Raw genomic sequence first — 16,714 nt, 5'->3', positions numbered from 1 at the left:
CCCTTCTCCTCCCCTCTCAGTTTCTCTTCTCTATTAAATCTACTCCCTTGAGTGCATTGGAGACAAATTCAGAATTCAAAAGAAAAGCAAAAACTCTAAACTCCTTTTTACTGGAATTTCTGTTGAGAGCAGTAGCTGGGTTTTTGCCAGTGTAACAGGTCCAGATCAAAAAAGGAGCCAAGAAGTAAAAAAAAAAAAAGCTTCCCCTTGAAAGACAATAAAAGTAGGATGGGTGGGGTGAAGGAGGAAATTGTGGCAGGGGTTAGAAGAACATAAAATGGTTCAACTTTATATGCCATTTTATGGTTTTCTCACTTTTGGAAAAAATATATATGCATATAGAGATATATATATATACTCTTAGTAAGGGAACAGAATCTTTAGGATTTTGGGGGCCATTTTACTTTAAATATCATTAAGAACTTTTTTTTTCTATGCTGGAAATATTTAACAAAAATTCTAATCTGTATATTTTGAGCAAAAAGGGATATTTTTCTTTTCTTTTTTTTTCTAAAACCTTAACTTCTGGCTTGGAATTGATACTAAATATCAGTCCGACTACAGAACAGCAGTAAGAGCTAGGCAGTTGGGGTTAAGTAATTTGTACAGGGTCACACATGTAGGGAGTGCTTGAGGTCAAATTTGAACCTAGGATCTCCCATCTCTAGGTCTGATGCTGAGCCACCTAGCTACCCCCCAAAAGGGGATTTTTCAAAGGTTATTAAAATAAATGGCTGGAGAAAGTATCTATACGAGTGAGATTACATAGAACCATCAGAATATAGGAGGGTTGAGCTAAAATAGATCCCGGCTGAACACAGATTCACATTCTTTTTAGCTACTGCATAATGAAGTATCACGAGATCTGAATTTAGAACCAACCCCTGTGTTCCGATCTTGTAATTGTCATTAACTGTATCAGCTTTGTACATGTTATGTAGCTTCTCTTGGACTGGACTAGATTATCTCTAAGGTTTTATTCACTTGTTCCAGTATGCTTTTTTTGAAAAAGAATCTCTATTTTTGGTCTATCTTCCCTTCTAATTAATATTGCAATGAACTGGAATTATGCAGTTAAATTATTTTAATCAGAAAACTATCTGCTGAGTTGGGTTACTAGAACTAGCAGAAAGTTTTAGTTTGTCTACCTATCCATCTAATCTCTCTCTCTCTCTCTCTCTCTCTCTCTCTCTCTCCCATTTACATTCATTACCTAATCTGGTCCTAATAACAAACTTTGAAATAGGCACTTTTGCCTATTCCTTCCTTCCTTCCTTCCTTCCTTCCTTCCTTCCTTCCTTCCTTCCTTCCTTCCTTCCTTCCTTCCTTCCTTCCTTCCTTCCTTCCTTTCTTCCTTCCTTCCTTCCTTCCTTCCTTCCTTCCTTCCTTCCTTCCTTCCTTCCTTCCTTCCTTCAATTTTATGAAACATATTTCTCAAAACCTTCTGTTGTTGATAGTGCAAGTATTATAAAATTCATTTTACAAATGACATTGAAAATCTTAGAGGATAATTGATTTGCGAAGGTCAAATAGCCAAGAAATGTCACACTTGAGATTCAAATTAAGTTCTTCTGATGCAGTTAAAAATAAAAACCCAACTTACCATGATACCACTAGAGACCAACACTAGTCTAAAAGAACTCTAAATTTATGACCTTTAGGTTAAAGTATAATGACCAGCCTTTAAAAAACAAAAACAGACAAAACTAAACAAAAAAACCTGGTCAGAGAGTTTGCCTCTGGACCTAATTGAAGAGGCTGAATTTATAAGTTTTAAAGAGAAGCAGAAACTATGTGAAGTGAGTCTGTGATGTCCCATTCCCACTCCTGAAGCATAATCCAGTAGGGGAATAGTCAGCCTAGGAGACTTGCAGGGCTCATTTTCATAATGTGGGTCTGGAGAGGTTTGTTTGAAAAGTAACCACAATGTGAGCTCAAGCATTTGTTCTGTGGGCATGAAGAGAATTGCATCCCGTGCTTTCTGCCTGCTCTGGGACATGAGACACAGATGAACTTGCTCTTCTAGATTTTTTTCACTTCTAAGATCTTGAATTTCACTGTCTGATGAAGCATCAAGGGAATTAGTTGAAAGCAAAAAAGCTTTAATGAAAGATTTGCATAGTAATAAAGAAAACCAAAGGAAGATGATGGAACAGAAATGACTGCTCTTCAGAGAATTCTCACATACTTACTTTGATCTAAGTCTTGTGGCAAGTGAAACTTTAAGAAGAAAGATCTTACCACAGAAGTACAGGTTACTCCAGGTGTGTTTTTATCTCATGTAAATTGATGCTTATTGCTTATGACTAAGGAAGACACAAACTGCCACCTTTTAATAAGTGAAAATTGTTTTGGAACCCAGATCCTTGAGGTTAGGGTCTTTGAGTCACTAGTACCAAGCACAGGGCATGGAACATTGCTTTTTCATTCATTCATTCATTCATTCATTCATTCATTCATTCATTCATTCATTCATTCATTCAACATAGAAACAGTACCCGGCATTCAGCAAACACTTAAATACTTGTTGATTGATTGACTGATACAACATAAATACTACAGAAAAATAATCCTCATTTATCCGGCACAGGAACAATGTGGGTAAATTCAATTTCAGAGGGTCACCCAGATAACTAGAAAGTATTCAAATTTAATTAAGTGATCTCCATGCTACTCTGTTCCAGATATTCATTTTGATTCCATGAATTATTAAGTTTTGGGGAAACAAAGGTACAGTGACCATTTTTATTTCTTGCTTTAGAGTTAATCTCTGTAGCATCACTCTAAGTTCATTCTTCCAGCTTATTAATTTTCAAGAAGTAAAACAAGATAAACTAACCTGGGATGCAGTAGTTCATCAGGCATTTTAGTATGGCATGGACAATATAGTAATCCTCTAAGCGACAGAATAATAGCTAATATAGCATTTGAAGATTTACATAGAATGTTATAAATATCATGTTTTATCTTCATAATAACTCTGGTAGATAGGCTCTGTTATTACCCCCATTTCATAGATGGGGAAACTATGGCAGATAACATTTAAGTCACTGAAGGTCACATGGTTAGAAAATAACTGAGATTCAATTTGAACTCATGTCTTCCTAATTCCAGGACTAGCTCCCTACCCACTGTACTATCTAGCTGCTTATATAATACTAGATATTGTTTATAATAGCAATTTAAAAATCCTTACCTTCTATTTTATATTCAATACTCAATTTAGACAGTTGAGGTAAAGTGACTTGCCCAGGGTCACACAACTAAGAAGTGTCTGAATCCAGATTTGAACCCAGGACTTTCCATCTCTACATCTGGCTCCATATTTACTGAGCAATTTAACTGTCCCTATAATAACATTTTGCATATATTACTTCTCTTGATCATTATAACAACCTCACAAGACAGGTACTAATTATTAACTCCATTTTACTGATGTAAAAACTGAGGCACCTTTGCAGAATCTCAGAACTACTAAATGCCTGTGGCAAGATTTCAACTGAATTCCAAACAAATTCCCAAACCAGAGCGCTATCTACTGTACTACCTAGCTGATTAACACTTACAGGTCATCTGGTGGTATCCCCCAAGTAGCAAAGAACATGATAATGTGCATTCTCTTTTAGGCTCTGGAAATATAAACAGCTTCCTATATTATTGACATGGGTGTTCACGGAGGGTTTGCCAAGGCAGTTTAATGACTCCAAAAAGTTATTTGAAGATTTTTCATTTGTAAAGTGTGCAATTTAAGAAGTTTTAATTGCTCACTTAGAAATCAGTTTAGCTAAGTTTTAGTTTCTGTAATGTGATGGACAAAAATGGATAATTGATAAATGTTCACTTTTAAATAACTTTAAACAAAGTAGTGAAATGTGCTTTACTCAGCTCTTATTACTGAAGAATAATAGTAGATTTTAATAATACTAATAATAATATATATAATAGATTTTAAGCTTGGAAGGATCTGAGAGATCATCTAATTCAACCTCAAGATTTTACAAAGTAATTTACTAATGCAAAATGCCATAGATGTGCTGAACCATAATAATGTTCAAAAAATTTGAAATAATGACTTCAGGTCCAAGTGATGCCTTTAATAAGCTTTCTGGTATGTCACTAATGTTTCCCTTCCAGTTTTAGACATCCATAAATAGCCCTAAAATATCACATTATTTATATACTATATAATATCATATTTCATGTTTAGATGATTTTCTAAATCAGGGCTATCTTTCAACCTGGAAGTATGAATTTAGGTTTACTTTTATAAGAATATTAAAATCTAATATTCTTCATTTTCTGACAAAGGATGGGTATCCTATCTATATCTATATCTATATCTATATCTATATCTATATCTATATCTATATCTATATCTATATCTATATCTATATCTATATCCATATCCATATCTATATCTATATCTATCTATACCTATACCTATACCTATACCTATATCTATATCTATATCTATATCTATATCTATATATCTTCCTTTTCTAAAATTTTAAAATCAACAACCGACATTTTAAAAAACAAAAGAAAAACAATAGAAAAAAGCCACCTTGAAAGTTGTAATGACAAAAAAGTTACAACTGCAGCTGAGGGTTTATGTGTATATCTGGCAAACATGTCCCATCATCAGAGGACAAGACTCAGGAAGGAAGGTGCCATTCTGGGTACATGTGGGCATGTAAGTGATCAAGAAGAATCAGAGATCTGGATTATCAATAGCAGAAGGCAGCAACAACTTTTCATCAGGCAATACAAAGTCACTCTGTTCTTTTTGACTTCTTTGCCTTTGGGTCCTTTGGTTCCAGTCCCAGTTGAACCTGTGACAATCCCAAATCACTTCTTTTTCTTTTTAAGGTTCTCATCATCCTCTCTCTTCTTAGAGACTGAGGAGACATTGAAATCAAATCTTTGAGCCATTTTTTTTTCATTTATCCACATTTACCATAGATTTGATGGCCGACGATATGACTGGTCTGCACTACATGGGTATTTATGGGGGAAGAGGAGGAAGGAATATATGATTTCCAGTAGAATCCATGGATTGATGGTATGAGAAAATCTAAAATATCTTGCAAAGTGAAGCCAATCACAGAGATGACAAGGAAAAGAAAAGTACTTCTCCCTTAAATATATTAACATGATTTTAAAATTAATTCCAAATCTAAAATAAGAATACAAAGGAGATATTTTATACCTAATGTTATGACTGCATGTGTATATAAAATATGTATATATACACAGACACATACATGTGTAGTCATATGTTAGCATATGGCCATATAAAAACAATATCCCAATGTGTAGATAAATATGTTTTATGTATACATACACACATGTGCATGTATATATACATATAAATTTGTATCTATAGCTCAACATATATAGACTGTGTATATTGCTTGCAAATAAATATATACATGAAGAAATCTTTATCTCTATGGGTATATCTATATTATACATGGGTAGAAAATGGGCAAATATGGGCACATATGCTTGTGTCTACTATTTTTATCATTAGAATTGGTCTTTAAGCACAGGGAATATTTCTAAGTCACTTGTGTGGGACTGAAGAGAAAACTCACACACTAATTCACAGAAACACATCATCCCAGAGTTCAGAGTCATCCAATATTATTTATACATGACCAGGAATTCTCTACATATCATATCCAAAAAGTGGGTTGAAGAGATACAATGGTAGATGATCTTTTTTCTAATAAAGTCCATTCCATTTTGTGACCCTGAAGGCTTTTCCTTCTCATTTTTTTAGCCCAAACCTGCTTCTCTGAAATTCCTAACTATTTTTCCTAGTTAGATCTTCTGAATAATTTCATTGACTTCTTATACAGGATACTACCTTTCAGGGAATAAAGCAGAAGAGGTGCCAAGCAGGGCAAGTTGAATCTTTCTTTTAGGTGACAGTTCCTAAAATACTTGATAACATTTTTCTGTTTGCTCAAAAACTATTTTCAGATTAAATATCCCATGTTCCTTCAACTGAGCCTTTCATGGTTCATCATTGTGATCACCCTTATCCTTCTGCTTTCAAACTTGGCAATGCCCTTCCTAAAACATATTGTCCAGGGAGAAAGAAATCATCTATTCCAGCTGAAGCAAAATACAACAGGTACCTAACCTTCTCTGTGTTTAGTGCTACACTTCTGTTGATTCAGTGTAAGACTGAAATAGTCCTTTTGACTGTCAGGCTACACTGTCAATTCAAATTGAATTCACTCATCTACTAAAAACTCTAAGTCTTTTTGACATATCTCTTCAATTTTGAAATTGGGTAGATCTTTATATGGGTCTCTATTCACTTCTATCTTAGGGTTTCTTTCCTTCTGTTCTTCCAGTCTGTTAAAATCAAATTGGATCCTGATTCTGTCATTCCAGGCATTGGCTATCATCCTCATGCATTGTTTCTACATTAGATGCCTCAATTGTAATCTTTTATCATATCAAAGTATGCATTTCTGAATACTGTGGTCTTTATTGCCCATCGGTTTGATGCAATCATTTAAGGAAAACATTCATAGAAGATGGCTTTGAAGTCATTCCACCACAAATATTTTCACTCTTCCTGTTCAACACAAGTGAAATAGAAATAAGAAAGGAAGAAGACAATATCTAACTTCAGATTTACTTTTACGTAGCACATTTCTTTCTTCTAGTTCTCTCCTGGTATTCTTCTATCTGCCTCCTACTCTGCTTCTCTCCTTTTTTTCTGGCTGCTTTCTTACAGCAAACTCCATTTCCTTCCTGAATTAAGGATAAGCAGGACCAGCTAATGGTTAATTTTTTTAGAGGGATCATCACCTTGGAAATTGGTATATTCTACAAGTCAGAGCTTGATTTGTTGTTTTGTGGATTATCTAGACTTAAGAAAGATGGATATTATGATCGTAATCATACAGGTTAAATCTAAAAGAGTGCCATGTGTGCATTTTTTCCAGGACACCTCTAAACATATGTGCTGGAAAGAAGGGAAAGACTGGAATCAGAAATGACTACTGGCACCCATATGACACCAGTCATCTGTGGCTGATAGCCTTGTATTGTGCATCTTTGTCCCCCACTATCCTCCAGTAGAGTATAAGCTTCTTCTTTTTTCTTCCCCCCCCTTTAAACATTATTTTATTTGGTCATTTTCACACATTATTCATTAGAAACAAAGATCATTTTCTTTTTTCCTCCCCCTCCTACCACCCCTCCCAATGGCAATGTGTGCTTCCTCTGGATATCACATGTGTCCTTGGTCCGAACTCTTTTCCATGTTGTTGGTATTTTCATTAAGGTGCTCATTTAGAGTCTCTCCTCAATCATATCTCCTCCACTCCTGTAGTCAAGCTGTTGCCTTTCCTCGGTGTTTTAACTCCCACCGTTTGTCCTCTGCTTGAGGGTAGTGTTTTTTTCTCCTTGATCCCTGTGGATTGTTCAGGGACATTGCATTGCCCCTAAAGGAGAAGTCCATTATGTTTGATTGTACCACAGTGTATCTATCAGTCTCTGTGTACAATGTTCTCCTGGCTCTGCTCCTCTCACTCTGCATCAATTCCTGGAGGCTGTTCCAGTCTCCATGGAATTCCTCCACTTTATTATTCCTTTTAGCACAATAGTATCCCATCACCAACATATACCACAATTTGTTCAGCCATTCCCTAATTGAAGGGCATCCCCTCATTTTCCAAATTTTTGCCACCACAAAGAGTGCAGCTATGAATATTCTTGTACAAGTCTTTTTCCTTATTATCTCTTGGGGTACAAACCCAACAGTGCTATGGCTGGATCAAAGGGCAGACAGTCTTTTATCACCCTTTGGGCATAGTTCCAGATTGCCCTCCAGAATGGTTGGATCAATTCACAACTCCACCAGCAATGTATTAATGTCCCAACTTTGCCACATCCCCTCCAGCATTCATTACTTTCCATAGCTGTCATGTTAGCCAATCTGCTAGGTGTGAGGTGATACCTCAGAGTTGTTTTGATTTGCATCTCTCTGATTATCAGAGATTTAGAGCACTTTTTCATGTGTTTATTAATAGTTTTGATTTCTTTGGCTGAAAACTGCCTATTTATGTCCCTTGCCCATTTATCAATTGGAGAATGGCTTGATTTTTTTGAACAATTGATTTAGCTCTTTATAAATTTGAGTAATTAGAACTTTGTCAGAGGTTTTTGTTATGAAGATTGTTTCCCAATTTGTTGCTTCCCTTCTAATTTTGGTTACATTGGTTTTGTTTGTACAAAACCTTTTTAATTTGATGTAATCAAAGTTGTTTATTTTACATTTTATGACTCTTTCTATGTCTTGCTTGGTTTTAAAGTCTTTCCCTTCCCACAGGTCTGACATGTATACTATTCTGTGTTCACCTAGTTTACTTATAGTTTCTTTCTTTATATTCAAGTCATTCACCCATTCTGAGTTTATCTTGGTGTAGGATGTGAGGTGTTGATCCAAACCTAATCTCTCCCACTCTGTCTTCCAGTTTTCCTAGCAGTTTTTGTCAAATAGTGGATTTTTGTCCCAAAAGCTGGGGTCTTTAGGTTTGTCATATACTGTCTTGCTGAGGTCACTTACCCCAAGTCTATTCCATTGAACCTCCTTTCTGTCTCTTAGCCAGTACCAAATTGTTTTGATGACCACTGCTATATAATGTAGTTTGAGATCTGGGATTGCAAGGCCACCTTCCTTTGTATTTTTTTCATTATTTCCCTGGATATCCTTGATCCTTTGTTCTTCCAAATGAACTTTGTTAAGGTTTTTTCTAATTCAGTAAAAAAAAATTTTTGGAAGTTCAATGGGTATGGCACTAAGTAGATAGATAAGTTTGGGTAGGATGGTAATTTTTATTATATTGGCTCATCCTACCCATGATCAGTTAATGTTTTTCCAATTGCTCAAGTCTAGTTTTAGTTGTGTGGAGAGTGTTTTGTAGTTGTGTTCATATAGTTCCTGTGTTTTTCTTGGGAAATAGATTCTTAAGTATTTTATTTTGTATGAGGTGATTTTGAATGGAATTTCTCTTTCTAATTCTTGCTGCTGAGCTGTTTTGGAAATATATAGAAATGCTGATGACTTATGCGGGTTTATTTTGTATCCTGCAACTTTGCTAAAGTTGTTGATTATTTCGATTAGCTTTTTGGTTGAATCTCTAGAATTCTTTAAGTAGACCATCATGTCATCCGCAAAGAGTGATAACTTGGTCTCCCCATTGCCTATTTTAATGCCTTCAATTTCTTTTTCGTCTCTAATTGCTACTATTAGTGTTTCTACTACAATGTTAAATAATAGAGGTGATAATGGGCATCCCTGTTTCACTCCTGATCTTATTGGGAATGCATCTAGTTTATCCCCATTTCAGATGATGTTAGCTGATAGTTTTAGATATATACTGTTTATTATTTTTCGGAAAGACCCTTCTATTCCTATGATTTCTAGTGTGTTTTTTTAAATAGGAATAGGTGTTGTATTTTATCAAAGGCTTTTTCTGTGTCTATTGAGATAATCATGTGATTTTTGTTGGTTTGTTTGTTGATATGGTCAATTATGTGGATGGTTTTCCTAATATTGAACCAGCCCTGCATTCCTGGTATTAATCCTACTTGGTCATAGTGAATGACCCTCCTGATCACTTGCTGAAGTCTTTTTGCTAGTATCCTGTTTAAGATTTTGCATCTATGCTTATTAGGGAGATTGGTCTATAGTTTTCTTTCTCCGTTTTTGACCTGCCTGGCTTCAGAATCAGTACCATGTTTGTGTCATAAAAGGAATTTGGTAGAACTCCCTCTTTGCTTATTATGTCAAATAGTTTGTATAGTATTGGGATTAACTGTTCTTTGAATGTTTGATAGAATTCACTTGTGAATCCATCAGGCCTTCGGGATTTTCTCTTAGGGAGTTCTTTGATCGCCTGTTGGATTTATTTTTCTGATATGGGATTATTTAAGAATTCTATTTCTTCTTCTGTTAGTCTAGGCAGTTTGTATTTTTGTATATATTCATCCATATCGCCTAGATTGGTGTATTTATTGCCATATAATTGGGCAAAGTAATTTTTAATGATTGCCTTAATTTCCTCTTCATTGGAGGTGATGTCCCCCTTTTCATCTTTGATGCTGTTAATTTGCTTTTCTTCTTTCCTTTTTTTAATTAGATTGACCAGCACTTTGTCTATTTTGTTTGTTCTTTTTCAAAGTACCAGCTGCTTGTCTTATTTATTAGTTCAATAGTTCAATTTTATTAATTTCTCCCTTATTTTTTAGGATCTCTAATCTGGTTTTCTTCTGGGGGGTTTTAATTTGTTTGCTTTCAAGTTTTTTGATTTGCATGTCCAATTCATTGATCTCTGCGCTCCCTAATTTGTTAATATATGCATTCAGGGATATGAGTTTTCCTCTGAGTACTGCTTTAGCTGTATCCCATAAGGTTGGAAAGGATGTCTCACCATTGTCATTTTCTTCAATGAAATTATTAATTGTTTCTATGATTTGTTCTCTCATATTATTTAATTTCCAATTGATTTTTGATTTTGCTCCCCATGTACCCTTACGGATCATTATTTCTATTGCCTTATGATCTGAAAAGGTTGCATTAATTAATTCTGCTTTTATGCATTTGTATGCAATGTTTTTATGACCTAATGTATGGTCAATCTTTGTGAATGTGCCATGTGCTGCTGAAAAGGAGTATTCCTTTTTATCCCTATTTATTTTTCTCCATATATCTATTAACTCTAATTTTTCTAAGATTTCATTCACCACTTTTACCTCTTTTTTATTTTTTGATTTGATTTATCTAAATTTGATAATGGTTGGTTCAGATCTCCCACTAGAATAGTTTTATTATCTATTTCCTCCTTCAATTCTAGTAGTTTATTCATTAGAAATTTGGGTGCTATACCATTTGGTGCATACATGTTGATTAGTGAGAGTATAAGCTTTTTGAGGGCAAGGGCTGTTTTGTTTCTATATTTGTATCCTTAGTGTTTATTTGCATAGCAGTTGTCTAAAAACACGTATCAAATGGAACTGAAAGAACATGAAAGGTGTAAACTATTTCTAGCAGAAACTCATTTACACCAATATTTTTATGTCATGGCAGTATTTAAAACAGAGATCTCCAACAAATGGCATTGTCACAAACCTGGATGTGACCTTGACATTTTTTTTGTGCAATCTAGTGGTCAAAACCATTCCATTTGATCAGATTGGGGGTGAGCATTTTCTTAGTTGTATTTCCTCTGCTTAGATTTGGGGGCTCTTGGAAATTCAATATGCAAGCACTCTATTTTCTGAACTCTAACCTTGGGTGCATTTTAAAATAAGACTGCAGCACAGTTACGACTATTACAGGCAGAAAAGAGGTTAAGAGGGAGTAAGAATGCAAGTGTAAATGTATGGGCAAAATATAAAAGAATTTTCCTACCTCCTTGAGCCACTCCATATGTTTCTACATTTTAGTGGCAGCCCTCAACTGGAGACTGGTCTCCTCTAGTCCTGTGTATTAGTTCTATCCGTAAATTAAAATGCTGGCTTGCACTCCCTTGGGTTTTAAGAAGGTGAGTGATGACCTCAGTGGGAGTATGTTTGTGTAGAAACATGTCATAAAAGGATGATATCTTGGCCCAAGAAACACAGGGTGCACGACTAGCCATTTGTTAGAAAAATACCAAAGTTAAACATAACTAACACATCATGGGAGCGAGGTCCTTGCCAAGGAGAATTTTCATTTGACTCTGAAACATCAGCTTACATTGTGTTTTTAAAGGCTATTTTTAGGGGTTTGCTTTTAAAGTATTTTCCAGCTGATTGTATCATCTTTGGAGTTGTAAAGCCAAACAATAACTATTTTATTTTTTTTAACAGATAAAAAGAAGAAATCTTATCAAGGCATATTTTTAACATAATTATAGATTCAATTAAATAGGGCAGTTTTCTTTGGGAGTTTATTTACTGAGAATGGAGAAATATACACATGTATAGCCAAAAAGAAACATATAGTTACATATGTATATATGCACATGTATACATATACCCATAGATAAACATATTACTTTCTATGTATGTATACATGTATGTATATATATGTACATGTATATGTGTATATATATACACATACACACATAACACTAACATTGGGTCTATAAATATTGAGGGTCTATTTCTAAACCTCTTTTATGGGGTGATGGGGCATTATTTTAAACTTCCTTCCCTGGGGATGATGATGATCAGAAGTTTAACAATTGCTGGCATAGATAACCCTCTGGAGCACACAAAGCATCTTATATACATTATTTCTTTCCTCTTGTATTATTGGCTCAGGTGCCACAAAGTCAGGGAATCTTTGAGCTGGAAGGGACCTTCTGGATACTTTCATTATTTTAAAGATGACAAAAGGGTTACCTGAGGCCAATCATCTGGAAATCAGGGTCTTCTGATTCCTAGTCCAAGACTACTGAGCATTAGCTTTAATAACTTTTGATTAATTTGCCAACTTCTTTAGAATAAAAGGAAAAGAAAAAGGAATATAAAGAAATGGTGAAGATGCTACATCCATTATTTCCTTCATAGGTTATTATGTGCTTATAAAATCTCTCTGGAACATGCATTTATACTCATGAAGGTGCCTTTTCAAGCTCCGATTTGAGAATTTAATTTTAGATGACTGCTCTCTAGGATGAGAACTATATTAATTGTGTCTTGAATTGGGCTGAGGACCCTTCTATCACTCAACCTATTAAAGAGGAACAAGAATATAATAAATGGGACAGTCTTGAGCCCTCATGTCTGTGAGTTGTGGGACAAGTTATTCCAGGGCTTTAAGGATCCAGAGAGCATGATGATTGCTGTAATGTGCCTAATAAAAGTTCTATAATTAGGTAATCTCTCAACAGGCCACAATATATTTAGTCTGTCATCTGCTCTGTACTCATCTGGCATGACAGATTTCTCTTCTGCCTTTTCTCTCTTTCTCAATTTAAACATCAGATAAACTGAATGATGGGGTTTTTTGTGTGCCTTTAAGTTTCTATTATATAAAACACACACACATATATAATTATTTTATGAATTAGAAAGTAATCAGCAAACATAAACTTCCATGTAAAAATAAAAACAGAAAGAGTATTTTAAATAAAAGTATGAATCTATTACACATAGCTTTTTAAAAGTATATATTTACTCGAATAGGAGAGTACCAATACCACACTGCTTGTCTATGTTCCTTTCAAAATTTCCTTCCTCTCTCTTCTGTTTTACAAATGTTTCACTGATATCCTTTCCCCTCTTTTATTTTTTTTTGGATCACTATGTCTCTCATGCCATTCCCTCCCCCCATAAACACACTCTTCCTCTTCCCCAATGAAAGCTTTCTCTCTCTCTCTCTGTCTCTCTGTCTCTGTCTCTCTCCCTCTCTCTCTCTCTCTGTCTTTAAACCTTTACTTTCTGTCTTTGTATCAATTCTAAGATGGGAGAGTATCAAGGTCTATGCAATTGGGGTTAAGTGACTTACCCAGGGTCACATGGCTAGGAAGTATCCAAGGTCACATTTTAATCCACGTCCTCCTGAATGCTCTACCCTCTGTGCAATTTAGCTGACCCAAAACTCCTCTGTCACAATAAAAAAAATGCCCATAGTCCAGTTAAACGAATTTGTGTTGTATTGGTCATGACTGAAAATGTTTTTCATTATGCAACTTTAATCCATCGTCTCTCTGTAAATAGGTGGGAAATGAGCTTCATAAGTATTCTTCAGAAGTTGTGATTGGTCTCTGAGGTGAATATAGTAGATTTAATGGATTGTGACAGAGACAGGAACTAGACCTATGCTTTCAATGGTGTAGAGAACTTCCAAGGGAGGAAAATCCGTCTAACAATGCAGATGGGCACCATTCAGTCTTGGAGAGTTGCCTGAGAGATTGTGACTTAATGAGGGTCAATAGGTGTAAAGGCATTATTTGAGCTGACATCTTTCTCTCTTTGAAGTGAGCTCTAGTTTACCATATTAGTCTGCCCCAGACATAGATTTAATTAAAATAAATAAAAGCAGCCAAGAAACCAACATGAATAAGATAATTCTATTCAAAAAGTATGTTTTCTTGATGTGAATTATATAGATAAAATGGGACACTGTAGGTTTAAGTTCCTAATGATTACTTAGAGAATCATATTATAATAAAAATAACAATATCACCAAAGCTGATTTATTTACAATTTTTATGATATTTATAGAATTTTAGGTATGTTGACTATAATAATCACAAGTCCCCAAGAATTTCCTGAAATTTGGGAGATTTGTCACTACAAACAAGTCCTGGACCTTTGATTAATTTCACTTGTACCCCCAAATCATCACTTTCTCTCTCTCTCCTCTATTATTCTAAAAACATGTGAAAAGAGATGAACCTATAAGTTTCAAATCTTTTCTTTCTCCATAAATATTGGGATTTTCTCTTTCATTCATGATGGAATTGCCTAAATAATAATAATAATAATAATAATAATAATAATAATAATAATAATAGCTTGCAGTTTATAACACTTTAAGGTTTGCAAAGGCCAGTCTCTCACAACGATCCTTTGAGGTAGGGACTCTTATTGTCCCCATTCTATTGATGAGGAAATTGAGACTGAAAGATCTGTTCAGGGTCCCACATCTAAATATCCGAGTCAGGATTTGAACTCAGATCTTCCCAATTCCAAGTCTGATACTATGTACTGCACCAGGCGGGCATCCACTGAATTATATTTATAAGCCTATGGATATGTTGTTTATATGAAAGGCATAAAAATCAGAATTTAAAGTCAAATTGGAATGGTGGATTCCAATGAGTGGTTCCAGGTTATTGGAATTTTTTCTTTGTCCCCATACCATTTTTAATTTGCACTAGCTTCTATGTAAGTCTGTAATGTACTGTAGATACTGTCATTTTTGGTGTTCCAGATCCTTCTGTTTTCTACACCCTCCCTATCCCCCCAGCTTTTATTGCCATTCGATTATTAGCTTCTTGAGGCAAGGCATCAGGGTCTCCTATTTCTTTTTGTCTTCCTTCTCTCCATATTTTAGTACCTCAGTACAGTGTTTTGAGTTGGCTCTTTCATAGTAGATATTATTATCGCTCAGGAACAGTTCAGAAGTTCTTGAAGAAAAACCTGCCATGGGACATGATTTACAGTCCCTCTTTTTGGACGGCCGTTTGTTTTTTTCCTTATATCTTTCTATTATTTATATATGGCTTCAGAACAAGTGAAGCATATAGTCTGGTTATTGTCAGGACATGGAGGAAGCCCGAACAGTGTGGAAATGTAACTTTGCAAATTCTTTCATGTGACAGTTGTAAGCACGGTTTTTTTAGAGTGTATATACAGTGGACTTGGATATCCTGTCTCAAGGATGAGGAGGCTCTGTCACCTCCTGAAAGGAAGAAGGCATAGAGCTGGTTCTGGAAGTGTGCCAGGATATGCCAGGGTGGCACTGGATACAATGGCTCATTCCACTTGACAAGCTCGGGGACTTCTCAGATTGGGTAGTTGTACAAAGGGGACGTTATTGGTTGATTGGTGTGAAAGATAGCTTGGAGGAAGTCAGAGTTGAGCCTAAGCTCTTTAGAACTACAACCCTCTACAGCTGCACCTGAATAAGTGAATGAAAAAGCAGTTACCAAGCACTTGATATATGGCAGGTATTGTACCACAATCTGGGGACGCAAATACAAACAAAGACAGATCTTACCTTCGTGAGGGTTATATTAGAACATGGGAAGATGGCATATGAAAGCGAGTTAGGGGCACAAGAATGGGTGGGCTTAGAGTATGCATGGGTTGGAATGATGTGGAAATGTCTTGGAAGCAGTGTGGTGGCTCAGTTGTAGTCAAAAAAGGGTGATAGCTTTCCTTTTTTTTTTTACATGAAAATTTTTTACTATGGTAAAGGCATCACACAATTTTTATGATCTTGGTCTTTCCTTCTTGCCTTTGTACAAGGCCAGAAGAGAAACATTTGCAACTTTTACAACTTTGAAGTGGACTCCAGGAATATCACCAACAGCGTGACCTTTCCGACAAAACCCAGCAACCAAAACTTCATCGTTTTCCTCAATAAAGTTCAAGCAGCCATCATTGGGAACAAAGGCAGTGATTTTTTTTGCTGTTCTTAATTAGCTGGACTCTCACACACTTCCGAATGGCAGAATTGGGCTGCTTAGCCTCCACACCAATTTATTCCAAGACAATCCCTTTTGCATGAGATGCTCCTCCAAAAGGGTTGGCCTTCAGGGCAGTGCCCAAATGGGCTTTCTTGTACTGTTTGTCATGCCACTTTTGGTCTCTTCTATGGCTTCGAAGCTTTCTGGCAGTACGAAGACCTCGGCACTTACCCATGCTGTCGCTGTCAGGGCCAAGAGAACAGAAAGCGTGAAAGCTTTCTTATCAGAGGCTAGCATTCCAGGCAAAAGTCCAAATTCCTATGTGATTGGGGTGGTGGTGAGTAATGTGGGGGAGGAAGAGGAGGTCTAGAGTACAAAGAGACAATTTAGTTGGGAGAGAAGCTATGCTGTTTCAAAGAATATGCCACTGCAAGTGTTATTGCACCTGGACAGAAGTAAACCACTCTCCAGAGAATCTCATGCCCATGGATCTAGAGGATCATGAAGGTAGGGAGAAAGCATGAAAATCTTCCCTCCTGGGGAGCAATTACTCCATT

The 16,714-nt window shown here is 35.7% G+C and overlaps 1 pseudogene; it reads right to left on the bottom strand.

Annotated features, from left to right (window-relative positions):
- Window positions 1–15,902: 15,902 nt before the first annotated feature.
- On the bottom strand, window positions 15,903–16,419 carry LOC100014131 (40S ribosomal protein S23-like; annotated as a pseudogene).
- Window positions 16,420–16,714: the final 295 nt, after the last annotated feature.

The sequence above is a fragment of the Monodelphis domestica genome, chromosome 6 (assembly GCF_027887165.1).
Source record: "Monodelphis domestica isolate mMonDom1 chromosome 6, mMonDom1.pri, whole genome shotgun sequence".
Classification (NCBI taxonomy): domain Eukaryota; kingdom Metazoa; phylum Chordata; class Mammalia; order Didelphimorphia; family Didelphidae; genus Monodelphis; species Monodelphis domestica.
This window is presented reverse-complemented; position numbering and strand designations above follow the sequence as displayed.